Source organism: Ovis aries, chromosome 2 (genome assembly GCF_016772045.2).
Source record: "Ovis aries strain OAR_USU_Benz2616 breed Rambouillet chromosome 2, ARS-UI_Ramb_v3.0, whole genome shotgun sequence".
NCBI lineage: Eukaryota > Metazoa > Chordata > Mammalia > Artiodactyla > Bovidae > Ovis > Ovis aries.
The window spans coordinates 47,275,176-47,295,080 of record NC_056055.1 but is presented as its reverse complement, the minus strand read 5'-3'; the positions used below and the strand labels follow the sequence as shown (position 1 = coordinate 47,295,080).

General features: G+C 47.9%; 1 long non-coding RNA gene across 15 annotated transcripts in view; it reads left to right on the top strand.

Annotated features, from left to right (window-relative positions):
• LOC105607506 (uncharacterized) overlaps window positions 1-18,417 on the top strand; it is a 63,977-nt gene extending 45,560 nt beyond the window's left edge. For 13 of the 15 annotated variants that reach the window (XR_009599187.1, XR_009599190.1, XR_009599191.1 and 10 more), the window contains 2 exons: window positions 8,412-8,648; window positions 9,882-18,417. This is a non-coding gene — a long non-coding RNA (uncharacterized LOC105607506). The remainder of the gene's footprint in view (window positions 1-8,411; window positions 8,649-9,881) is intronic. The other 2 variants (XR_009599181.1, XR_006058621.2) reach the window with 1 other exon arrangement.
• The last annotated feature ends 1,488 nt before the right edge of the window (window positions 18,418-19,905 follow it).

Below are 19,905 nucleotides of genomic sequence, written 5' to 3'. Positions count from 1 at the left end.
GAAGACAGAGCCAGATCCTGAAAAGGGGGAGGTCTTTAGCTTTAATTCACCTTGATATGTTTTAAATGCTATTGGTTGTTTCTGTAATGCTGAGATGATGGAAACAGAAGTTGCAGTGAAGGAACTGGGATGAAGGTGAGTCTCCACTCTGGGGTCAACCTCCCTCCACGGCCCCATCCCACCTGGAAGCCAAAGCAGGCACCTGGAAAGAGTGGACCATTATCCATTGTCTTTCCCCCAGCAGGGCACAGACAGGGGCCACCAGATCTTATCAGAAAATACATTTCAGGAATCAAAAAAAAAGTATGGTAACAGGAAGCTATTAGCACACAGAGGATGTGCTAATATGAGGGGGAAAAAAGGGTCTCTGGAAGATAAGCTTTTTTTTTCCTTGGAGAAGAATTTTGCTACCAGGGATGCTGTGAAAAGCATGTTCTGATTGAACAAAAGAGGCATATTTCTGAAGAAGATAGTGCCTTGGACAGTGGAGGGGACAGCCTGGGACACATTTTACTTGAGCCATGCTGGCAGGCTCTGCCTGGAAAGGGACCTGGCTCCCTGGGTGGGAGGCCCACTTATTCTCTTTTGGAGAGCTATGGCCATTGGGGGTAACTAGGTAATCATGGGCTATATCTCTTTTCCCTCTTCTGTGTTCTTGGGTGGAGAGAAACTTTGGTTGCAGTAATGTGGACATAATGGGTCCCAGAGTTCTGCTTTGTACCGATTTAACTCCAAGGCATGAGATCCATAGTGAAGCACCATCTTCTCCTTAGGATCTGTCCAACAGCTGTCATGAGAGTCTGAGCCTCAATAGCCCTGCTATCCGAGGTCAGTGTGCTTTTGAGTGCCTCTTGGCTCTGGGCTGTGGCTGTTTCAGGTTTGCCTTTTGCAGTGGCTCTTCTAGTCCTTTGCATTTACTGGGGGAAACCCACTGCAGAAGGAGATCAATCCTTGTTTTGAAGCAGCTTTCTGAAAGAACCTGTCCCTTCTTCAGGATTAAATGTCAAAACTTGCTTCTTAGGCACTCTGCTGATTCCTTTTTCTGTCCAGAGCGACTAATCCCTCTGACCTGGTAGCCATTCGTTCTGCCAATCCTTTTCGATGCTGTCCTACTATGGGACTCCTATATGTCTCTCACCCTTCAATGGGGACACACTTCTGGCCCTTATATTTGGGCTCCCGTCTCAGGGCCACCTGCTGCCCCTGGCTGCTCCCTCTACTCGATGAAACATCATAGAGCCTCTGGGAATTGGACGTGGATGTGTCTCCTCTGGTCAAGGTTTGGGAACAAGACAGATTCCTGAAAGCCAGATGTTTGCGGCAAGGAACATATCTGAGTGACAGTCTTGGAGAAGTGTATCCATGGCACAGTCTTGAAGGAGAACACCGGTTTCACAGTCTTGATGGAGCACGCTGGTGGCCCAACCTCAATTCTGATTCTGCTGGTCTGTGAACCTTGACACTCAAGCTTATGAAACTGTGCTTCAAAATTTAGATCTTCTGGGTTTGAGGCAAGAGACTTTGTATTCAGGGTTGGGTTTCTACTTGGACCTTGGAGATCGTGGACTCTTTAAATTCATGTTAATGAGTAGGGATTTGACCCACACACTAGGTTCCAAAGTTTCTTTTCCAGCAGGGTCTCCTTCCACAGACTCTTGTTCCCTGGAAGATGTGGACCATTCATCGGGGTCCACTGTTGTCATGATAGAGTAAGATTCTGGGGAGGCTCATCCCCTAACTTCCTCCTGTGGCTCAAGGCTGGCGATTGCTGGACTACAGCTGGGCTCCAAGCTGCCTTTATGAGTCCCCATGACAGACTCACTGTGCCAAATTCTGGTCACTAAAGTGTATGTGGCGGCATGAGAAGGTGGCTTGCTTTCCTGTCCAGTCAGAGGGACCTCTGAGGGCTTATGGATGTCACCAGGTTTGGGTCCTCCCAGAGCCTCCTGGGCTTCCTCAGTCACCTGTGAGGGAGTGGGAAGGGGCCTCTCCAGGGAGGGATTTGCCCCTGTTGTTTCTGCTTTCTCTCTTACATGGGGCTAAGGAGCTTTCCCCAAACCTTTGGTTAATAAGGATATTGAGTGGTCCCCAGATAAACAGGTGGCCTTCAAGGTAGACCCTTGAGCCTTTTTCAACTTCAAGCTAAGTATGAATTTGAGGAGCTTGAAGAGTAGGTCCCACCTGTGCCTCCCCCTCAACTTTACTATATGTGTTTTCAGCTCCTGTTGAATATCAGAACTGAGGACAAGAGACTCAAGGGAGGTGTTCAGAGAGGCTTTCCCATCCTGAGAGGAGTGTGGATTTTCTGTCTTCATGGGGGCGTGTGTCTCTCTAGGAATGTCTAAAAGAAGGTTGTCAGCAAATCTTGAAATATAGACATTCAACAGGGATCTCACGCTCGTGGATCTCCTGTGCCTTCCTCCTTATAAGGACTTCTGGATTGTTCCTGCCTCCTCTCAACTCTCTGACTCAGGTTTCACTCTTGGATCATTCACTGGAGGGTTGGCTGAGATCAGGTCCAGTCTTTTAGGATCCTCCTCACACTCTGCCCTACATCATAGTGTCGCTGTCTCCCTGGCGGGATTTGTGCTGGGCACTTGGACCTCATCGTCTCTGTGTCCCAGCTGATGTTGCCTCGACCTGTGGAGGGCCTTGAGGGCCCCTCCCTGCACCTGACAAGGCCTTGGGAATTGATCTTGAGGCTGCATCAGTCTCTCAGATGCTTGCATTCTGCAGGGCAGGCCACTCTGTTGGTGTAGCAACCTTTTGGAAAACTGATGCCGCAGTACCTCCAAAATCTCAGGTCTGATCCTATCCCCAGGAAGGATGGAGACAGAGCTGTGAGCCTGGGAAGACCTATTTTCCTGGGAAATGTTGAGAGTGACCTGAATAAAGACTTGCTGACATTTCTTAACCAAAGAGGGAAGTTCATCCTCTTTTTAGTTCCTTTTTCCAAAAGTGACATTCCAGGTTTTCAATTGCATTTGAGATGAAAGATGTGCCTTATTTGGGACTGTAGGGAAGATATTTCACAGGACCCAATCTGGTATTGAGAAAGTGGTCAGACTCGGAGAGAGGGTGACTGATGGACAGTGGTCTGTAACTGTGCCTGAGGTCATGCTTGACGCATTTGGAGTCAAGGGTTTGGGTCGGGCCTGGATCTCCATGTGAGCCTGAGCAGGTGGTGTTGGAGTCAAACATTGAGGTTGGGCCTGGGTCTCCGTATTAACCTGAGCTGGTGGTGGTTGACATGGGGACATAGTTAGAGTCAAGGGAAGGGGATGGGCTGGGGTCTGTATGAGAGGCTGAGGTGGTTGTGTTTGTCACTGGGCCATGGTTGTTGTCAAGTGTAGAGGTCGTACCTGGGTATTCATGTGAGCCCAAGGTGGTGGTTGAAACTGGGTCATGGTTGCAGCCAAGGGTAGGGATTGGCCCTGGGATTCTATGGAAGCTTCAGGTGGTGATTGACATTGAAGCAAGGTTGCAGACCAGGGTAAGGGTTGGGCTTGTATCTCTATGTGAGCCCAAGGTTCTGGTTGAAACTGGGCCATGGCTGGAGTCCAGGTTTGGGGTCAGTATTGGGTCTCCAGGTGAGTCTGAGGTGGTGGTTGAAACTGCTGCATGACTGGAGTCAAGGTTTGGGGTGGAGCCTGGGTCTCCATGCGAGCCCAGTGTGGTGGCTGAAAGTGAGGCATGGTTGGAGCCAAGAGTTGGGGGGTGGCCGTGAGTCTCCATGTGACCTAGAGGTGACCTAGAGGTGATGGTTGCACCTGGGGCATGGTTGGAACAGTGACAGTTGTGAAGTTAATTTATCTTGAATTTGGAATGGTTCAGCCTTAGAATGCTCACTGAATAAAACAGGGCATAACCCAAGAGGGGGCCCAGGTACTGTGACAGTAGCCACCAGACTCTCACTGTGCACAGAGAGGAGACCCCAGAAGAGCTGGCTGCATGTCTTCTGTAGATGATCCTTCAAAGTGTCAGGATATCAGGGCTCCTTGGGACCATGCAGCTGTTCTCGTTTGCTTTTTATGCTCCAGAAGTTTTGGCGACCCAAGGTATCTTGCTTGTCACTGAATGACTTGATCCTCTTTCCCAGTGAAGTCACCTGGTAGCCTCCCTCATCTTCTTTTTCTTTCTTCTTCCAAATCTTCAGTTCTACTCTCTTAGTGATTAATATCTCCAGTATCTTCTCAACATCCACATTGACAAAAGAGAGGCTACCTGCTTGTTTGTGCGGTCTCCCAAAATGAGGCCTCAGGTGGGTAGAGGGGAAGGTGTTCTTGCTGGAACTCTAAGTATGTCAAGGTGGAGAAGCTCCATGGTTTTGTTGTCTCCTGCAACCAGGCCAGGTTGATACAGGATTGCTTGCACAGACAAAGCTTGATGGCTGATCTCCAAGGGGAGTGTGGAGATGACCTGTGTCACATGGTGCCCAGTGTGGGTTCCTTGGAGTCACCCTGATTGAGACTCAACTTGGAGCCTTATGGTGGTGGGGCAGAGGAGGGTGTCAGAGGTGGAGGGCAGGCTCTCACATAAAGGGGGCTTGGTGGGGAAGGGGAAAGTATAAGTGGCCAGGTTGAAAGGCTGTCCAGGGGAGGAAAAGCTCTGGTGATGGAGATGTACTCAGGGATGAGCATGAGGGAATGGAAACTGAGGTCACTGAGCCTGGAGAAATGGTAGTAGCCCAAGGTAGGGGCTGCTTGGTCAGAGGAGCTGGGTAGATGGTGGGAGCTGCCTCTTCCCTACATGATTGATGGGCTCTAGTGGGCACTGATTTGCAAACCTCACCAGGTGAATCTTGACATTAGCCCTGATGAAAGCCACCCTTGTCCGGGAACCTCCCCAGGTGTTGCAGGGGACATGAGGAACAAGCTGCAGCCAGGAGATGCCAGGCCTGGAGGGCTGGGCAGGCCAGGCAGGGGTGGGCACTTGCACCCCACAGCCTGCATGGCCCCAGTGCTGAGTTTACAATGCTCCTGGTGTAGCTCACCCCAGGACGTTGGCCTTACCCCCAGGACTTCTCTCAGCTCAGCCCCAGGCTGTCAATGCCCCTGGGGTTGGCCCCAGTGCTGACTTCACAATGCTCCTGGTGTTGCTCACCCCAGGATGGCCTTACTCCCAGGACTTCTCCTCTCGGCTCAGCCCCAGGCTGCCAGTATCCCTGGGGTCGCGTGATAGGCTCTAGGAGGAAGAATCACCTAGAAAAGAAGGGGAAGATTCTCCACCTTTCCATAAGTGAATTCAGGTCTGGAACCTCTTCCAGTGTTTCCAGGCAATCTCTTCAAGCTGGAAATCAGCAGACAGGTCATGATGGTGAACATGGGTGCCTAGGGGTCTTACGGGAAGTTGAGTACACTGTCTCTTTAAGGGGACATCATTGGGAGATTGGAGCCCAAGGATATGTGTCCAAGGCCACATGATGGAGGAGAAGTCCTGACGTGAAGTGAAGTGACGAGAAGTTCTGAAGTGATGGTGAAGCTCTGAAAGCGTTTATCATTTACAAAGTGTTTCCATATTCATTACCCCTTGATGCCCTCACAGCTTGCCTATGGGGAGAATGGGCAGGCACCAGTCTGCAGTTGAATCTGAGCAAAATAAAACCATGTGTCCTACGTGTACTGGAGGGCTCAGCTCCCAATCCAGGCTGTATTGGTGCAATGCACCCCACATGCCGTTTTGGACAGCTTCATTCTACACATGGAATCTTGGAAGTATCTGGGTTCTGCTCTCATTCCCAGAAGCCTCCCTTGGAGTTAGTTTCTCAAGGGAGAAGTCGTGCCACAGACCCCCTCAGAGTCTGTGGAACTGGGTTCTCATGGCCAGAGAGGTGGGGACTAACACTTGGGGCACTCATGGATGGATGGCAGAACTCACCTTTCAAATTTCAAAGCTCCATTTCTCTGGATGCTCCTGCTGCTTCCCCTTCTTTCTTTTCAATGCTGAGAGAGAGAGAAAATGAGGATTTAAAATGCAAATCTCAGTCTCCCCTCTCTAGACAAGCATCAGACAGTAGTGTTCACACAGAATAGGACTCTACATTTCACTAACAGAGTTCTGTGATTTTTCTTTCCTTTCACTCTTTTTTAAAAGGGGTAAAATATTTTGTTTTCCTTCTTTGAAGACCATAATGAAGTATTTTCAATGTGAGATTCACTCTGGACTTCTTTCGTCACTGTTCCTCTGCTCAAGAAACACACACATACTCAGACCTATGGGTGAATCTTAGCTCCATAAGGTAGCTCTCTGCTTCTTGATACCAGGCCCCCAAGCCCTCCAGTGCCTGCTCTGAGGCTCTCGGGGCTTCAGCACTGCCAGAAGATCACTCCTGTCTGAGACACTGTTCACCGCTGCTGAACTGGTGCTCAGGAGTCTGTCCTCTGGCTGAGATTCAACTCAGAATCCAGTCATTGGCCTCTGGTCACTGTGTTTTGGACTTGCCTTGGAGCCATCTACCAACCTGGATACATGGGTTGAGATCTTTAAATAGAAATCCTAGTGTTCACTGTATCCCTGCTCAGCCTGCTTTGTCCCTAGAGGGATGTTCATCTATTCTTTCTTGAGTATAGATGTCCTGTTCTTTTCTGTCTCAAAGGTCTTATTAGTTGACTCAGAAAAGTGAAAATAATAATAGAACACGACAGAGAAATATGTGCTTCTGAATCTGGACCAAGAGTTCCTTACCTTCCTGATGTTTCCATGTTTCCTAGGAGGCAGAAATGATGAATTATTCTTGAGGTAGGGAAGGGTCAGGAAAAAGAGCCCCAGTCCACACAGAAAAGTGATTATGGTAATGACTGCCCAGGCAGTGAAACTGGAGTTCAGCCAAAAGCAAAAGTGATTTTCAGAGAAAAGAGCAGATTCTGCGTCATCTGAATCATACTGCTGCCCTCAGGCAACTGAGCCAGGGTGTGCACTTGGGGACTAAAGTTCTAGGCCTACCTCATAGAACTGTGGTCTGATCACAAAGGGCTCTTGGGGGTAAGAGGGAGTAGCAGAGGAGGAGGCTGGACTATAGCCCCTCCCTAACCATCCAGCCCTGCAGCCTCATTCATCTCCCTTCCTCTGAGCCTTCCCATCCTGCCTTATCATCTGTATATAGAGACATTAGTCAAGTGTTGACTCAGGCCACCTAGAACTCAAGAGAATTCCTGATTCCTTTGACCTAACTGCTTGAGCCTCATCAATACTTTAAAAAATCTGGAGTTCTTTTAACTTTGGTTAACCACAAGTATTTTTACTCTTATGATACTAATATTTTAAAAAAAATTCAGTTAATCTTTACTATATTCAACTATGGGTATTAAAAATTAGATAAAAAATGATTTGAAATTTTCAAGGCCATGAAATATAAAGCAAATTGAAATAGTGAAGCCTTCAGGGTAAATTTTTCATGAGTTGCTAGCATGTTTCTTAAGTTGCAGCAAAGTGTTAAGTCAGTGAGCTTGAGGTCCCTCAAGCCCTTCACATTCCAGAGTGACCACTGACCTTTTGATCTTGAAGATCACTTTTCAATCCTGGGAATAGTCTACTTGATAAGATCATATTTGTATAAATGAGACCTTGGTCTTGCCAAATAGTTAATGGAAATGATGTGATTTACAGTGTACACCTGTTTTAAGTTGACATGGAGGCCTGGTAAGGCTGTATCAGTCTGATCTCAGGGAGGGGTACTGATGACTAAGTAGTTAAGGTCAAGTATATGGGCTCTTCATCCCTATGTGACCTACCCCACAATAAAAACCCTGGACATTCAAGGCTTGATGATGGCTGACACTATGCACGTGCTGCCGCACTGTTTGCTGAGGGAACTAAGCACTGTCTGTAGGGCCCCACTAGGCCAGACATCTGGAAGACTGCATATGGCTCCCTGCATCTTTTTTGTTTTTGGCTAGTTCTGGTCTGTATTCTTTTTCTGGTTTTAATCTGTATCCTTCTGCTGACATAAACCATAGTAAGTGCAAGTATTGTGAGTTCCAGGTGGAGTGAACTGAAACTTGACGAATGTCTCTGCCTAACAGGATGAGAAGGCAGGATGGGAGGCTCAGAGAAGGGGGATGAATGGAGCTGCAGGGCTGAGTGGCTGGGGAGGGGCCATGTTCCAGCCTCCTCATCTGTTACTCCCTCCCCACCCTCAGGAGTCAAATGTGACAAGACCACAGCTCTAAGATGTGGGCTTAGTACTTTAGTTCCCAAGTACATACGCTGTTTGCAGTGGCCTAAGGGCAGCAGTGTGAGGCAGGCAATGGAAAATCCTCTCTTTTCTCTGAAAAGCACTTTTGATATTTGGCTGAACTCCAGTGTTCCACTTCCTGGGCGATCGATACCATTCTCGCCTTTCTGTGTGGACTAGAGTTCTTTTTCCTGTTTCTTCCCTACCTTGAGAATAACCTGTCCTTTCCTCCTCCTAGGAAACGTGGAGACATCAGGAAGGTGAGGAAACCTTGGCGGAGACCCACAAGTGCAAGATCCTCTCTTCTCAATTATTATTTCTACTCTTCTGAATCATCTAGAGAGATTCCTGAGATGAGAAAGAATAGGACAGCTATTCTCATGAAAGAATAAAACATCACCCTCTGGGTTCCCCAGGCTGGGCAGCGGGCAGAGTGAACATTTCTCTCCAAAGATCTCAGATATCAGTTGTCCAGGTATGTTTGAAGGCTCCAGGGTATGTCCCAAACACAGTGACCAGGGCGCGAGGGCTGGATACTGAGTTCAATCTCAACTACAGCACAGGTGCATGAGCACCGCTTCACCAGCCATGAAAAACTATCTTGGATAAGGGCTGATCTGAGGACAGTGCTGAGGCCTTGAGAGTCTTGGAGTGGGGCCCTGGACTTGGGAAACAGAGACCCACCTGACAGAGCTCAGATTCAGCCACTGTTCTGAGAATGTGTGTGTTTTTGAGCAGAGGAACAATGACAAAGGATCCAGGTGAATCTCACTTCAAAATCCTTATGTTCTTCAAAAAAGGAAAACAAAATATTTTTATCCACCTTAAAAATGCATGAAAAGAAAGAAAAACCACAGAGCTCTGTTAGTGAAATGCAGAAAATCATATTATGTATGGATACTGAGTGTCTGATGCTTGTCTAGAGAGGGGAGCCTGAAAATTGGGTCTCAAGCCCTCATATGTTTGGGTGGGTCTCAGCATCAAATGGAGCCAAAGGGGAGAAGCGGGAGTAGGGAGAAAAATGGAGCTTTGAAAGGTCCATTCTGCCATTCAGCTATGTGTGCCCCTGGAGTTAGCTCCATCTCTCCGGCCCTGAGGGCCCAGGACCACTGGCTCAGAAGAGGCCAGTGGCAGGACCTGTCCCTTGGGAAACAGAAACCTCAGGGAAGCTCCTGGAAGAAGAGCAGAACCCAGATACTACCCAGGTTCCATGTAGCAAATGAAGCTGTGAGGGGTCTGGAAAAAGGTGTGGCCCAGCAGGTGCCTGTGGGCTGCACTGAGCTAATAGCACCTGGATTGGGAGATGGGACTCCAGGTCCAACTGTGGACACATTTTTTGTTTTAATTAATTTATTTTAACTGGAGGATAGTTACTTTTGCACACCGTTTAACTTCTCTCATATTCGTCTATGCCATGACTGCTGTCCATTCTTCCCCACAGAGGGGTTGGTGAGGGGTAATGGATATGAAAGCACTTTTGTTAATGTAAACCCTATCATAAGCTTCAGCATCACTGTCATGGATCATGTGGCCTTGGACCCTGGTACTTGGATTCCAGTATCCCAGTTGTGTCCCTTTGGGACTAGTACTTAGTACTTTAGTTCCCACTAGGCACAATCCCGCAAAGGTCATCCCCATGCTCCCCTTGGAGACCAGCCATCTCAGGGCTTGTCCATTCAAGCTGTCCTCTTTCAAACCTGTCTTTTAGGTAGGGGGCTGCCAGAGCATGGAGCTTCTCCAACTTGACACACTTTGAGTCCCAGTAAGAACACCTTCACTGCCACCCACCAGAGGCCTTGTTGTTAGGACACCCCAGGAACAGACAGGTAGAGGCTGGAAGATTCTCTTTTGTCAACCTGTATGTCCAGAAGCTGCTGGAGATGTGAATTCACCAAGAGAGTGGAACTGAAGATTTGGAAGGAGAAATAAAAGGAAGAGGAGGCAGGCTACCATCTGACTTCACTGGGGATGAGAATTAAGTCACTGACTGACAAGCAGGACACCTTGGGTCACCAACAATTCTGGAACATAAAAGGCAAACCAGAACAGCTGCTTGGTCCCCAAAAGACCTGATATCCTGACACTTTGGGGGACCATCCACGGAAGACATGCAGACAGCTCTTCTGGGGTCTCTGCTTTCTGCACAGTGAGTCTCTGGTGGCTACTGACACAGTACCTGGGTCCCCTCTAGAGTTACACCCTGTCTTACTCAATGAATGCTCTAAGGCTGGACAATTACAAATGCAAGCTAAATTAACTTCACATCTATCATTGGTCCAGCCCTTACCCACGCTGTAGCCCAGGCTCAGCCTCAGTCCTTGACTCCCAACTATGTCCCAGTTGCAGCTATCACCTCTGGGTCACATGGAAACCCAGGCCAGACCCCTACCCTTAACTCTAACCATGCCCCAGATTCAGTCACCACCTTTGGGCTCACATGAGGACTCAGGCTAGACCACAACTTGCCAGGGTCCAGCCCTGGTAGATCCAGGGTAATTTGAAGCAGGGATGGAGTCGACATCTAGAGGAAAATTGTTTAATTAAAGATATGGAGAGATATTAGAAAAGAATAGTGTAGTAGGAAAATTAGTGGAGAAAAGAGGCTGAATAACTTGGTTTTCGCGGAGAACCAATAAAACTCCGAGACAAGGGGTTTGCACCGTCTACATAGGCCACCAGCGCCCGCTTGAATAGCGGAGGGTGCCCCGCCTTGGGCTCCCTCTCACGTGGGTCTTAGAAGCCAGGGCAAATAAGTAGACACCATTAGCCTCCGGGCTCCAGATGGGAATTCAGCCAGAAAATGAAAAAGATGACACGGGGGAAATCAGTCTTTCCAGGAACTGGTCCGTTTCTTTATTTCCCAGGTCCGCTTTTATACTTTTTGTTATACATAGAGATAAATGGAAAATACAAAGTCACGTGGGGTCAGCAGTCCTGACCCTTACTGAAACCATGCTTTCTTTCTGCATTCCTTTCGATATACAAAGTTCTCAGGTGATTTACATCATCTTCTGGCCAAGAGGCCTGCTAACGTTTTATGACCCTTTCTGATGACGATTAGTCAACCAAAAAACTTATTTTCTCCAAAGGTGATTTTTCTTAAGTCAGGCACCACCCTCCAAAGGCACCAGATAAAGTTGCATTCCTACAGGGCAAAGGTGCAGTGGGCTATAATCAAGAAAATAATTTACTTAGCCTAAAGTCTAACGTGATTAATATCAAAGGTCAATACTTATTTCTCCTATATGCTAGTTATATTCATTAATGTGTATAAGGGGGAAGGGATATGGAGACTTAGCAGCAAATATTGGCCCAACAATGACAACCCTCCACCAGTATAATTTCTAACTAACTCGCTAATACTATACTAATAATTTTCTAACTTCTTAAAAGAATCTGTTTTTAGAAAGTTTAAAGCATCTCATGCCTGTCACAGTTGGTAGGCTGTGAACAATCACATGTGGCCAGACAAACCTGTCAGGCAGGCTAGAGAGCCATCAGAGGAGTTTTTGGACTGAAACACTCTCGTTATGCCCGGGAGATTTATTAACTGGAGTTCTAAGTTAACTCCTTTTCAAAGAGAGGTGGTGGGGGATAGCCCCCTATAATGTCAGCAGTGTAGGTGAAAGCATAATGCAGTAAGGTAGGCAGACTCTGGTTTTGGGGGTAGATGCTCGAGAATGTCCAGGGGGACCCCTGAGGCCTGATGCCATCTTTGCGTAATGTCAGGCCTCCTTCCTCATGACCTTTGCCACTGGCAGGATTCCTCACACTGGCTCCCGGCAACAACTCTTGACTCCAGCCATGCCCCAGTGTCAACCACCACCTCAGGTTCAAGTGGAGAACAAGGTCCAATCAAAACACTTGACTCCAACCATGACTCACTTTCAACCACCACCTCCAGCTCATGTGGACACATATGCTTAGCCCCAACCCATGACTCCAACCACAGCTCACTTTCACCAACCACTATCTCAGGCTCACATGGAGACCCAGGCCCAAGTCCAACCCTTGACTCCAACCATGCTTCACTCTCAACCACCACCCCACATTCACTTGAGGACCCAGACCTGACCCCAGTCCTTGACTCCAATAAAACCTTAGTCTCAACCACAACCTCGGGCTCACATGGGAACCCAGGTCCGACCCCAACCCTCGACTCCAACCATATCTCACAGCCATAAAGACTCAGGCTAACTCCTATCCTTGGCTACAGCCAAACCTCACTCATAGTCACAACCTCGGGCTCACATTGGAATCCTCGCCCAACCCCAACCCTTGACTCCAATCATATCTCACTCACAGCCACAACTTTGGGCTCACATAGAGAGCCAGGCCCAACTGCCACCCTTGACTCTAACCAAGCCTCACTCTCAACCACAATTTTGGGCTCATATGACAATCCAGGCCTGACTCCAACTCTTGACTCTAACCATGCCCCAAGATCAAGGACCACTTTGGGCTCAGTTAAGAGACCACTGCCTGTCTCACACTGTCTCTCCCAATCCAACCATCTTCCTCTCAACTGCAGAGTAGGTACTATGAAGTCTTGCCCTATAATCCAAAATAAGCCACAATCTTTGATTCCCCAATGCAATTCAAATCCGGGAATATAATTTTTTTTTTTTTAAAAAGCAACTAGCAAGTGGGAGAACTTTATCCTCTTTGGTTAAAAAATCTCAGCAAGTCTTTAGCCAGGTCACCCCCAATCTTTCCCAGGGGAACAGGTCTTCTCAGGCCCACATCTCTGTCTCTATCACTCCTAGGGATTTGATCAGCCCTGAGGTTTGGGAGAAACTGGAGTATCATCTTGCCAAAAGGTTCATGCAATAAGAGAGTGCCCTGCCCTGCAAAATGCAAGAGTCTCAGAAAGTGATGCAGACTCAGGGCGATTCCCTAAGGCCTTGTCAGGCGTTGGAAAAGAAGGGGCCCTCAAGTCCCTCTGGAGGTCTAGGCAAAAGCAATCCAGATGCACGAAAGATGAGGTCCTGGTACCCAGCAAGGATCCCACAAGGGAAGCATCTGTGCCAGGATATAAAGCGCAGCATGGGAGGATCCTAAAAGATCTGTACATGATCTCAGCTAACCCTCCAGAGAAGGTTCCAAGTGCAAACCCCGAGTTGAAAGAGTTGAGCCCAGGCAAGAAGCATCCAGAAGTCCTGGGGGTGCTTATAAGCAGGAAGGGACAGCAGATGCATGAGTGATGGATCCCTGTTAATGTCTGTTCAAGATTTGTTGCCAGCCACTTCTTAGACCTTCCTGGAGAGTCAAATGCTCCTCCAGGTATAGAAAATGTAGGTTCCTCTCAGGATAGGGAAGCCTTCATGAACACTTCCCATGAGGTCTCTTGTCTTCAGTCCTTATATTCAATAGCAGCTGGAAGTGCGTATGACAAGGTTTTGCATCAGGCACAGATGGGTCCTACTACCCAAGGTCCTCAAGATCACATTTAGCTTGAAGTTGAAGAGTACTCACTGCATATTCCTTCCAAGGTCCACCTTGAAGGCTACTCTGGGGACCACCCAAAAGCCCAGTTACCAGAGGGCTTGTGAAAACATTCTCGTCCCCATCCAGGAGAGAAAGTGATAACAATGTAGGCAGTGCGCAGCCTAGAGAGTCCCCTTCCTGCCCTCTACTATGTGACTGAGGAAACCCCGGGGGGCTCTGGGAGGAACCTCAACTGGTGAACATCCAGAAGCCCTGAGAGGCCCCTCTGACTGGACAGGAAGACAAGCCACCTTCTCAGGCCCTCACACAGAACAGAATTTGGCACAATGAATCTGTTGTGGAGGCTGACAAAGGCAGTCTGGAGCCCATTCCAAATCCAGCAGTGTTCATGAATGAGCCACAGGAGGAATCTGGAGGACAGGCCTCCCCAGAAACTTGCTCTAGTGAGAGTGTCATGGACCTCGATGAATGTTCCCAATCTTCCAGAGAACAAGAGGCAATGGGGAAAGGCACTACTTGGAAAGGTACTTTTGAACCTAGTCCCTTAATCAAATACCAAATAATCAATATAGATATGAGGAGATCATGGTATCCAAGGTCCCATAAAAATCCCTCCTCAAACGCAAAGTCTGTTGTCACAGATGCAGAAGACGTATACTTTGATGAACAGTTTCAAAAGCTTAAGTTCCAAGGATTCACAGACTGGCAGAAATGGGCTCAGGGCCAGGCCACTTGCCTGCTCCTTCAAGACTGTGCCACTGAGAGGCTTCTCAAAGACTGTCATTTGGATATACTCATTGCCACAAACACCTTGTCTTCTCAGGAATCTCTGTGCTGTTCTGAACCCTGTCCCTTGGAGACAAGTCCAATTCCTGCACATGTGATGTTACATCGAGTGGAGGGAGCAGCCAGGGACAGCAGGAGGCCCTGAGAAGGCAGCCCCAACATCAAAGTCAGAGCAGGAAGTTCATCTCCACTGACGCGAGAGAGACTAATAGGAGGCCCAAACTAGGACAGCATAGACAGTGGTTGGCGGTACAGAGGTCCTACCAGGTCTGCAGGATGAGCCATCCTGCCCAGAAAAAGAAATCAGCAGAGTCCCTACAAAGCAAGTGTCACCAGTTAATCCCGAAAAAGGGACATGTTTCTTCAGAAAACCACTTCAGAGAAAGGATTAAGCACTTTCTGCAGTGGATTTTCCCCAATAAAGCAAAAGATTGGAATAGCCCCTGCAAAAAGGCAAGCTTGCAGCAGACACTGTTCAGAGCCAGAGAACAGTCAAAAGAAGTCTGATTATGGACATCAAGACTGCTGAGGCTTAGGCTGTCATGACAGCTGATGGACAGATCTTAGAGAAGATGGAGCTTCACCATGGACCTAGGCTTGAGTTTCATTGGTACAAAGGAGAACTCCAGGGCCCATAGGTCCAGCTTACTGCTACCATAAGTTTCTCTTCAACAAAGAGCAAAGGAGAGTGATGCAAAGACGGGGGGAAAATGGGGGACAAACAGTGTGCTACCTCCATGGGCCACAGCTGTCCTACAAAGAGTAAGTGGACCAGTCCCAGGGACTGCACGTGGACCTTCCCTCCCAGGGAGTCAGGTCCCCTTCCGGGCAGAGCCTGCCAGCATGGATCAAGAGTAACAACTGTCTCAGGCCATCCGCTCCACTGTCCAAGGCACTGTCTCCTTCAGAAATACACCTCTTCTGGCCAATCAGAACATGCTTGTCACAGCTTTCCTGAGAGGAAAACTCTTCTCCAAAAAAAATGCATACCATGCACATGAAAACGTTTTTCTCTCATGTTAGAGCATCCTCTGTGTGCTAAAAGCCTCTTCCTACCACAAAATTAGTTTCCTGAAATAAATGTTATTTCTCATGAGAAATGGGGCTCTGTCTGTGCTCTGCTTGGAGAAAGGAAAGGGATAAGCGTCCACTCTTCCCAGGTGCGTGCTTTGACTTCCATATGGGACGGGGTCACGGAAGGAAGGTGAACCCAAGCATGGATACTCACCCGTACCTCAATTCCCTCCCTGCACCTCAGTGTCCATAATACCAGCACAGTATTACAGAAACAAGCAACAGCATTCAGGATATGTCACAGTGAACTAAACCTAAAGACCTCCCTCTTCTCAGGATCTATCTCTCGTCTCCACTTGTCTCTCTACCTTGAAATTGTGAGTCTGTAGGGGAGGAGTTTGCAGAAGCTGAAATTCCCCTCAGGCTCAGAAAGTGTCAGAGACAATTAACATGTCAGAATAAGGAGGGGGGTTTGGGGCAATGCTGGCCCACAGTCTAGGGTGAGAGATCGTCCCCGTGTAATGGTGGGATTAGATGACTGTCCTGGAAGACCCTCCTCTTCCTGATGGGGCTGTAATGAGCTGGACCAGGCCTGTCACCCTTCCTCTGTCTTTCTCGTGCTCTGGAGCACTGGCGAGGATGAGGACCACACACTCTCAGGTCTAAGTGTGTGCGCTGTGGAGCATGGAGGCCTCCAAAGGCCAGTCCACCTCCACCCTGGAGAAGAGGCCAGCCCTGCTTATAGTACCCACCTCTGCCAGGGAGTGGGTAGGGGCATGTCTGTGTGTGTAGTCACCTCACTGTCTGAGAGTGGGACACTGTGCCCCTAATCACAGATGCAGGGAAAGGAGGCATGGGGCAGAGCTGTCTATAGATGGTCCAGTGACCAAGGAGCTCCCAGAGCCCAGAAAGAGGGAGGCCACCTGGAGTCCCTGACAGAGGGCCAGGCTCCCAGAGGCAGAGGCGCCTCTGAGCAAGGAATCTTCACTTCTCCACAGTGTAGTTAATCAGCTGTCACAGGACTGGGAGCTTGGGACAGACTCACGGTCTCGGACCTCTACCTATGCATGTGGGCCAATGAGGCTCCCAGAGGACAGGTGAGCTCAACAGGCCCAAGGGCTCTGCTGAAGTTGTAGCAAGTCTCACCTGTCATCAACCTTGCTCAGCCCAGAGCCTGGAAGGGGAGGAAGCCAGCAGACAGGATGTGTTACTCAGAGGGTGGGAAGTGACCCGTGCAGAAGGGAGCCGTCAGCTTTCTTCCCCAGGACCCATCTACACAGGAAAGTGTTAGTCACTCAGTCATGTCCACTTCTTTGAAACCCCATGGACTGTAGCCTGCCATGCTCCTCTATTCCTGTAATCTTCCAGACAAGAATACTAGAGTGGGTAGCCATTCCCTTCTCCAAGGCATCTTCCTGACCCAGATATCGAACCCAGGGCTCCTGAATTGCAGGCACATTCTTCACCATCTGAGCCACGATGGAAGCCCTGGAAAGCAGGGAGAAAAGAGCAATTCTCAGAGTGATTCAGGGCTCTGTGTCATAGTCACTAAGGCTGTGGAGAGACCAGCTCCAGGAAGGGCCTCTGATCCAGGTGACAGCTGGAATGGCCCTGCCCTCATGCCTGTTAGGACCCCACATGTGGGACAAGGATCCCAACATGTGGCACAAGGACCCCCACATGTGGGACAAGGACCAGGTTTGCAGGGCAGCACGTACAGGCGTACTTGTGCTGTGGTTTCTACCTATAGCCATGTCTTGCCTCTGGGCCCCATCCCCCAGGGTGCACACAGCAGTGGGGTCTTAGCGAGGACCTAAGGGAATGGCTGAAACCCAGGACACAGAGTGACCTCCAGCGCTCAGGTGAGAGGGAGCCGTAAAGCAGAGACTCTGAGCCTGGGTGTTGCCCGGTCCTCAGAGGCATTGAGAGGTGAGTGCTGACAGTCGGGGGAGCTGACTCCGAAGACACCTGTGGGGATAAGTGACACAAAGGGACACCAACAGAACAGCAAGAAACTGAAGGCGAAAAATCCCTGTGCCCTTCTCTTGCTGTAAGGGGAAGAACAGCCAGCAATGGAGGTCCCCTCACTAAGAGTTTCCACACAGAGACCCATACTGTCCTCACATGGGGACCTCACGCACACCCACTCTGAGAAATCTCACCCAGAGACCTCTCAGCATCCCACAGAAACCTCTGTCTGAGACCTCCCATGCACACACCTCATAGGTGTTCTTTAGGATCTGAGTATCCACCCACTGACAGGTCCATCATGGTGAGTTTGGTATCAGTTAACCAACTGGCAGCACAGGAGTAGGACCAGAGACGGTGCCTGGCCCCAGCTCCTGCTGCCAGAACTCCAAGACATCCAGACATCACCAACATTGCCCTAAATGGGGGCTGGGGGTGGTGGGGGTGGGGTCTCTGCTTGGAGAAATGCTCATACCTTCTGTCCTTTGTAACCATTGCCTCTGAACAGAAGAGTCACAGTGTTCTATGTGCAGACTTACAAAGTCTTTCCTCCACAGATCTTCATTAACTTCAGCTCTGTCCATGGCTTAGGGAATCACAAATTTTAAACATAAGTTAAATGCTGCCAACTTCCAGTGGAAGTATCTTATTTGTCCCATTTTATTCATCTTCCTGTCAGATGGTGCCAATATCACATTTTTTTTTCTTTTCTTAGGAGGATAAGGAGGATCTTGTCCTTTTCTAAGGAGGATAAGATCTGAACTCAAGATGCAGATTCTTTACTTTGGAAACAAGGTAAAGCACTGTAGCAAATGGGCTCTAGGAATAAAATAAAGCAGCAATAAGGTGTGTGGAGTTTCATTCACCTCCCAGGGGGCTGTGCAACTAATGCAGCATTTTGTACAAAACAGTTTGTGTCAGGCTTGAGCTTTATTTTTCAATGAAAATGTGTATGTTTTTCAAATGAATCATATATCTGGCAATATTCCTTTTTGGTCTCTGCAAAAATACACATTTCTTTCTTAAAATACGGTATTGCCCTCAAATGATATTATGCATATTTCCAACATATGATAAAATTCTAATATCCAGGTAATGTAGCTTAAACTGATGAACTATAAAAGAAGATTCAGTATTTAAACAATTCTTTAAAATGCCCACAATCTCCAAGACTCCAGTGGGCTCCATTTTATGTTCATTCCAGGGCTAAAAAAGGATACTTTGCCTCAAATAGTGTGGAATTTACAAAAACATATCATATAATCTGTGTTTGATGTATACTCATGCCCTAATAATATGACCAGAAGGGACTTCACAACTGGATCGAACAAAATTTACGTAAATAATCAAAGTGTGCATTAACATACACAACGTGTATAGCAATTATCAAAATCTTCACATTGTATATCCAGCCCTTCCCAAAGATGGACTTCAGTGATATCACAGACATACTTTTAATTGCTCATAAGCAGCTAGTTTCCCTGCTTTGTTAAAACTGACTTTAATGACAGCTGGCATGCGTTTATCATTGTTAAGTCAGATTAACCCCAGGATGACAATCTTTTCTCTAAGAGAAGCAGGGTTGATATGAGAGCTCTTTTGGCTTATTTATTTTAATCAGGTGGCATGGTGGTAAAGTCCCGCCTGCCAATGCAGGAGACATAAGAGACATGGGTTCCATCCCTGGGTCAGAAAGATCCCCTGGAGGAGAGTATTGCAACCCGCTCCAGTATTCTTGCCTGGAGAATAGAACTCTGTCCAAAAAACTCTTAATGACCCAGATAGCGACGATGATGTCATCTCTCACCTAGAGCCAGACATGCTTGACTGTGAAGTCAGTTGGGCCTTAGGAAGCAGTACTATGAACAAAGCTAGTGGAGGTGATGGAATTCCAGCTGAGCTATTTAAAAATTCTAAAAGAGGAAGTAGTTAAAGTGCTGCACTCAGTATGCCAGCAAATTTGGAAAACTCAGCAGTAGCCACAGGACTGGAAAAGGTCAGTTTTCATTCCAATCCTAAAGAAAGGCAATGCCAAAGAATGTTCAAATTACTGTACAATTGCACTCATCTCACCTGATAGCAAGATTATGCTCAAAATTCTTCAAGTTAGGCTTCAGCAGTACATGAACTGAGAACTTCCAGATGTACAGGCTGGGTTTAGAAAGGCAGAGGAACCAGAGATCAAATGGCCTATAACTGTGGGATCATAGAAAAAGCAAGAGAATTCCAGAAAAACATCTACTTCTGCTTCATTGACTATGCTAAAGCCTTTGACTGAGTGGATCACAACAAACTGTGGAATATTCTTAAGGAGATGGGAATAAAAGACCACCTTAGTGCTCTCCCAAGAAACCTGTATGTAGGACAAGAAACAAAGTTAGAAGTGGATGTGGAACAGCAGACTGGAAAGGAGTGTGTCAAGGCTGTATGCAGTCACCCTGCTTTTCTAACATATATGCAGAGTACATCACATGAAATGTTGGCTTGGATGACTCAAAAGCTACAATCAAGACTGC